The 5,955-nt window shown below is 47.6% G+C and overlaps 1 protein-coding gene across 2 annotated transcripts in view; it reads right to left on the reverse strand.

Moving 5' to 3' along the window:
- Positions 1-4,230, reverse strand: part of WDR89 (WD repeat domain 89) — a 26,050-nt gene extending 21,820 nt beyond the window's left edge. Inside the window, exons 1-2 of one of the 2 annotated variants that reach the window (XM_019518443.1) lie at positions 4,110-4,230; positions 1,948-2,054 (exon numbers count right to left, since the gene is read on the reverse strand). The gene's annotated coding sequence lies outside the window, so the exon portion shown is untranslated. Of the gene's footprint in view, positions 1-1,947; positions 2,055-3,446; positions 3,468-4,109 lie in introns of those variants that run through there. The other variant, XM_019518444.1, reaches the window with a different exon arrangement.
- Between the last annotated feature and the right edge of the window lie 1,725 nt (positions 4,231-5,955).

Consider the following 5,955-nt stretch of genomic DNA (forward strand, 5'->3'; position numbering starts at 1 on the left):
GCCGCTTGATCAGCTTAAACAAGTTTCTTTGACAGTTGCCTGTGATGGCAGATGACTAGACAGGCCCCTTTTATTCCCATGTTTCCAAGAGGCCTGTCAGACATGGGCTGCCTCTCCTTTTTCTTAAGGAAGGTGCAACTTGGTTACACAAGTACAATTTAACTGAAACTCTTCATTGTCACCTACTCCTTCTTGCTACTCTAGCAACAAGAGGGGATAAGGCAAAAGAAAGGGTTGCAGCCAATTTGTGCTGACAAATCCTCCACAAAAGGATGTTGGCAGGAAAGCGGATTGAGATACAGAAGCAGTTGACACATCTAAGCAGTTCCATTGCCTCTTTCTGGCATAGATCAAATTGGTTATGATGAACAGAAAAAATAACTGTTTAACTGTACAACTGCAAAAGTAATATGCGGCTAGGTTGTTGTATATGGCAAAGAAGCATTAGTTCTCAAATTACTTTTCTTTCTCTTGTGCATAATCCAATATGCTTTCTTATGGAAAGCAGCAAGTTTGATACGGTTGTAGTGGACAAGAAGTTTCGTGTAAGCTCCCAGGGTAATGCTGTACTAAAAAAAGCTAATATGAACCACAGATGCATAAACAAGGGAACAGGGAGGTGATTTTCCCTCTGTATATAGTACTGGTGAGATGAACACTGCAAAGTGCTGCTGTCTGCCTCTCAGAAAGGTGGTTGGGAAACGTGAAAGAGCGTAGAAAACCCCACAAAAATGAAGAAGAGGCTGGACTTCAGTAGCTTCTCTGGAGGGCAAGAGAAAAGTTCTCTTAGTTTCAAATTCAGACTGAATCTTGGAATCTTGGATATGTACATATCACATATTCATAGATTTTAATTTGATTTCCCCCTGCCTCCACGTACCTCCCCAAAAACTCATGAGATGGTCAGGGACAACATTTTTAGATATCCCCTCTGCAAAAATTAAAATTTACTCTAAGAATTACTAAATACAATATTTGATTGCCTCCAATTATCCAATTTATACATGATTTTCACTCATTGAAGTGTGACATTCTGGGAATAAAATTCTTCACACAGCATATAGGTAACAAACTATGGATTAATTATTGATGCTTGTATACTGTATATCTACAGTTGTCCTCACATAGATGACATTTTACTTCCCATATTTAATTAACAGAATGTTATTTGTTAAAAAGTCCACTTGATATCACTAATGATGAGTCAAAAAAACAGATGAAACACTTTCAAAGCTGTCAGTGTTTTTAAACTTTAAAGCAAGTAAGCTGTTCAAATGTGAGGCTCAAACAGGTTTGTTCGCAATAATCAGATAATTCTGCACTACTTCTTAAATCAGTCATGCCATGTTGACCCTCTTCTTTCCTTACCACATGTATTACTGAATCTGTTGAATGAAACTTAATTTTCAATGTCACATGCAGAAAATAAGGTCTTGAACTTTTCAAACAGCTGTTTCCAAACGATTATATCACAGATCTCTACAATGTTCTCTCAGAGGCTCATTACTGAATTAAAGTGAGAATCTCAGCTTTCCATAATTATCTTCATAATTCTTTGTCCAGTCTCATGCTTTGCGCGGGGAAATACTGATTCATGGTTCTTGCACATTTTGATCTGACGTATGGTTACAACCATTCCAAATATGTGACTTGGTGCTACAGTCTCCAAACACTACAAATCACTTGGTCTCACTTTGTACTTGCACTTCAAGCATCCAGGTACTCCCCAACACTTCACTACAGGTTGCCCCTTTTCTAGTTATTGTAGCGATGACATTTTGATTCCAAAATCGTTTCTAAAGCAGGAAATTCTGTAATGTTTAATTGCTGAATTAGCTTTTCTTTCCAATCAATTAACCTACTGAAGTCCTGCATGTGGTACCTTAACTATAGAAACTTCAGTGTATGTTAAAGTTTAAAGAAAAAAAAACAAAAACATCTACTTACCTTATACAAGTGAAGCAGAATTTTGATCCAGTTTGCTAGTAACTGAGTTGCGTGTTTTTAAACAAGAGTTAGTGCTTTCACACCCCATCTGCTTGTCCTTTCTGGTCCTGCATGGAAATCATAATGCTTAATTCCTGCTATCTCAGCCATTTCCATAGCAACAGACATAAGCACATACTGTATTAGAGTTATATCCTCAATTATCTATAATCACCAGTATATATAACCATCTAAGGAACTGCCAGAATATCCCCGTCTAACAAGCCATTTGCCAGTGTTAAGCTTGTTAGATTGTCATTTTGCCAATTTGTTAATTGCTTATCAATTATAAGGCACTCATCCATCTGTAGTAATTAATTCGTGCTGAAATACTAAGCAAGAGAAAGCAGGGTTAGGAAATAATTGATAACTGAAAACAAGAGTGTAATCATTTTGGGTCGTGTGGAGGAAGGAAATGAGATTCGCAATTACAGTCAGCATAAAGGAAATCTAAATGATTTTGTGATACTAACAGTGTTCCTGGAGGCAAAAAAAGAAAGTATATGAATAGTTTCAGCAAGAGATGGAGAGGAGATATCGTTATTCAACATTTTGTTACAATATTTCTCTTGAAATCAACTCCCAATTATATGAAGAATTCTACTATTCATGTATACAATTGATTTGTATTTCAGAACAGAAATAAGTAGAAGCAGCAGCAATGATCGATGATGTACAGTACAATCTAACATAGCCAAAAGGAAAAAGAAAATGAGGGCAAGCAATAAAAGCACGTGCCAGGACCCATGGGACACAGACGATTCCAGCCTCGCCCCTCAAACAATATTGCCTCTAAAGGCTTAAGGTCTGTGAGCACGCAGCTCTGATCTGTGAGCGTGCCGCGTCGGTCAATTCCCAAATTGGTCCCGCCTCCCCCTTTCGGCGTGCGGAACAAATTATTCTCACAACATTATTTGGGAGAAAAGGGTCTTGAAATACTAAACTATATATATTTTATTGCTAAAAAATTAAAATATAAAACCCTACCAAAACAGAAAGGTTTATGCATAATGCTCCACGTGAGGAGAGTATGAAAAGAGAATGGATTTCATGTGACAGACCTAAGTCGCATCATTTAACATACTCTGTAAAGCTGTCGGGTAGTGTGACATGCTGAAGGTATGCCTGGTCTGCCTTATCTGACAGATTTCATCACTCTTTCAAAAATGATCCACACTGCCTCTGTGCCTCCAGACTTCGAAAACAGCATGGAGCCTTGTGTGTCCTGCCACTGAGCAGACCAGGCAGCGAGAAGGCACATGGCATCGGGGCTCGGGTGAAACCCACCCAGAGGGGCTGGGGAGCAGAGTGGTTTCCCGGAGGTGCCCGGCTTGGCCCCAGCTCCCGCCCCAGTCCCCACTCCCCCTCGCGGAGGAGCCACTGCCTGCCCCGCACCACTCTCTCTCCCGGCAGGGATGCCGGGGTGGTGAGGAGTGGAGCGCACCCAAGAGGCAACTTACCGCCGGCTCCAGTGCCTGCGCCGCGCTCTGGGTTTCTAGGAAGCCGTAGCCCAGCTCCTCTGGGCAGGCGGGCGCGCGGCATCAAAAAAATGCGCGGCAAAACAAAAATTGTGTGCACGGCCGCGCGCGTACGCAGCTTAGAGGGAACCTTGCGCTCAACCCTTTAACTTTCTGTGGACGTTTCTAGGACAGGGGACTGCCACCCTGGATCTACCGCCATTCCCACATACGCCCGGCACCAGACACTGGGCAAGCGCGGCCTTCCTGCCCACGTGGCGCTGCTCCGCCGCCGCTCCCCCTGCTCGAGGCACATCAGAAAGCGGCAGGAAGGTGGCAGAGGTGGCGCTGAAGTGGGAACGCTGCCAGGTACAGGGCTACGTGGACACCTGCCGGTCCCATTCCCCGCAGCTCTCCGCTTCAGGCAGCCCCAGGACACAGCAGCACCACGGGGGTCGTTGGCCCCGGCCTGGAAAGGTCCAGACATCCGGCACCAGCAGCGCGCCGCCCCTGTGCTTCACCGCCGGGGCTGGACCCACCTGGCTGCGTCCACGGCGTTGTTGAGTCCCCTCCCCCGCTCCGTCCTCACACCGCCCCTCCCCCGCTTCCCCTCACACCATCCTCTCTCCCTCCTCCTCCTCACACCGCTCCTCCCGCCGCGCGCACCTCACTCCAGCCTCGTGCTGCTACAACCGTCCTTGCTGCTGCCCCCCCTCCCCGCACGCCATTGGCTAGTCGCGGCGGCGCCTCGCCTTCCTGGGCTTGTTGATTGGGTAGCTGCGCGGCCCCGTGAGGCAACGGGGTTGCAAGGGAAGGGGCGGGGAGGGAAATCGTCATCACGGGACTGCATTGGCTCGGCCCTGGAGTGACGCGCGGGGGGCGGTGTCAGAGCTGCCCTCAGCGGCCGCGGGAGGCGGGTGTTGGTCACAACCTACCCCTTGACGGGGTCACGGGCATGCACGCACCCGGGGCCGGGTCACAAACGGACACTCTCCCTCCACCGTGGCGCGCGTATAACCCCCACCCCCCATCGTGGGAGACACACGCACGCTCCCCCTATGGCACATCCCCACCTCGGTGGGGTTACACATACACACGTACACTGTCCCCCTGTGGCGCACACACACACACACCGCCTCCCCTGGGGTCCCAAGCACACGTACACCCCACACGTGGCAGGTCCACACATACACACCTCATGGGAGACAGACACTTTTTTTTTTTTCCTGTTTTTTTGCACCGGTCCTGGAAGCATGTCAATGCATGGAGTGGATGGAGCAAGCTCCAGCTCCACCACCCAACACCAAAAAAAATCTGCTCAATATAGACCTCCTATGGAGGACATATCAGAGACAATAACCTGCCCTGGGGAGCCCACCTACGTGGTGGTCACGGTGACAGACACACACATGCACACCCCTGTGACAGGGTCACACTCACCCTGTGGCAGACACGACCCTGTGGCCGTGCTGTGGCAAGTTCACACACATATGCAACCCCATGGCAGCGTCACCCCCTGGTGACAAGGCTACACACATGCCGGTGGCAGGGTCAGAGCTTCCCCTCGGCAGCTGCCATCACCAGCTCTGCCCTGCCCTGTCTGCGCCCCACGAGCAGCTCTCGGGCTTTGCCCAAAGAGGTCATTCCCTGAGTCCTGCAGCGTCCACGTGAATCGCCCACCTCTTTTTTTCGGATTCATGAAACACAATCCAGCCTTTCCTGAGCACCCATGGGGCAGCCGGTGCTTCTCTGCCTGTTCGCTCTGTGCCTGGCTTCACGTTTCACAGCAAAACAGCCATCTGTGAGAGCTGTGCGGGTCCCAGGAGCAGCAGAAATGCGAAGCAAGGCTGGCGGGACCAGTTGAACAGGAAGACTGCGAAAAAGGAGACAGGGTCCTTCACTCCTGTGGAAGGAAGAATTAAAAAGCAACCAGGCAGATTTTTTTTTCTTTTTTTAATTTAAATTTTCCGTATTTCAACCTAAATCAGCCAAATCAAATTCTAAATCTGTGAGTCAGTCCAGAACCACAGGTGGTCCTACTACCGGCAAACATCATCCACCCCCTGATGTGGAAATTGAGACAGGATTACTGTTTGGCTATCAGAAGTGCTTTATTTTACGTGGCCACGGGAGAAAAAGCAAGGGGCAGCTAATTCTCAACAAAAGCAAAGCACAGACTTCTTTATATACTGATAAGTCACATACAGATTTGCCCGCCCCGTAACATACTCTTGGCAGTCTGACAGTGACTTATCCTGGTGTCTTGCTGAACCAGGCACGTTTTCTCAAGCTGTTTTCTGATAAGCTTATCCTGAAGGCCGCCGTGTTGTTCCCGCTCAGCCTTCACCCACATCTTTCATCCTGTCCCGACACGTATACACTCCTTTCAGTACTTTTCCATTCTTCATCATCCCCCCCTTGTAAGCGCTTGTGCTTACACTTCTATATTTATAAAGCCTTTGACATTTTCTTGTCATTCGCACTCATAGGCCACCTCCTTGAGCACCATCAT

The sequence above is a fragment of the Gavialis gangeticus genome, unplaced genomic scaffold (genome assembly GCF_001723915.1).
Source record: "Gavialis gangeticus isolate Ggan-Ray unplaced genomic scaffold, GavGan_comp1, whole genome shotgun sequence".
Lineage (NCBI taxonomy): Eukaryota > Metazoa > Chordata > Crocodylia > Gavialidae > Gavialis > Gavialis gangeticus.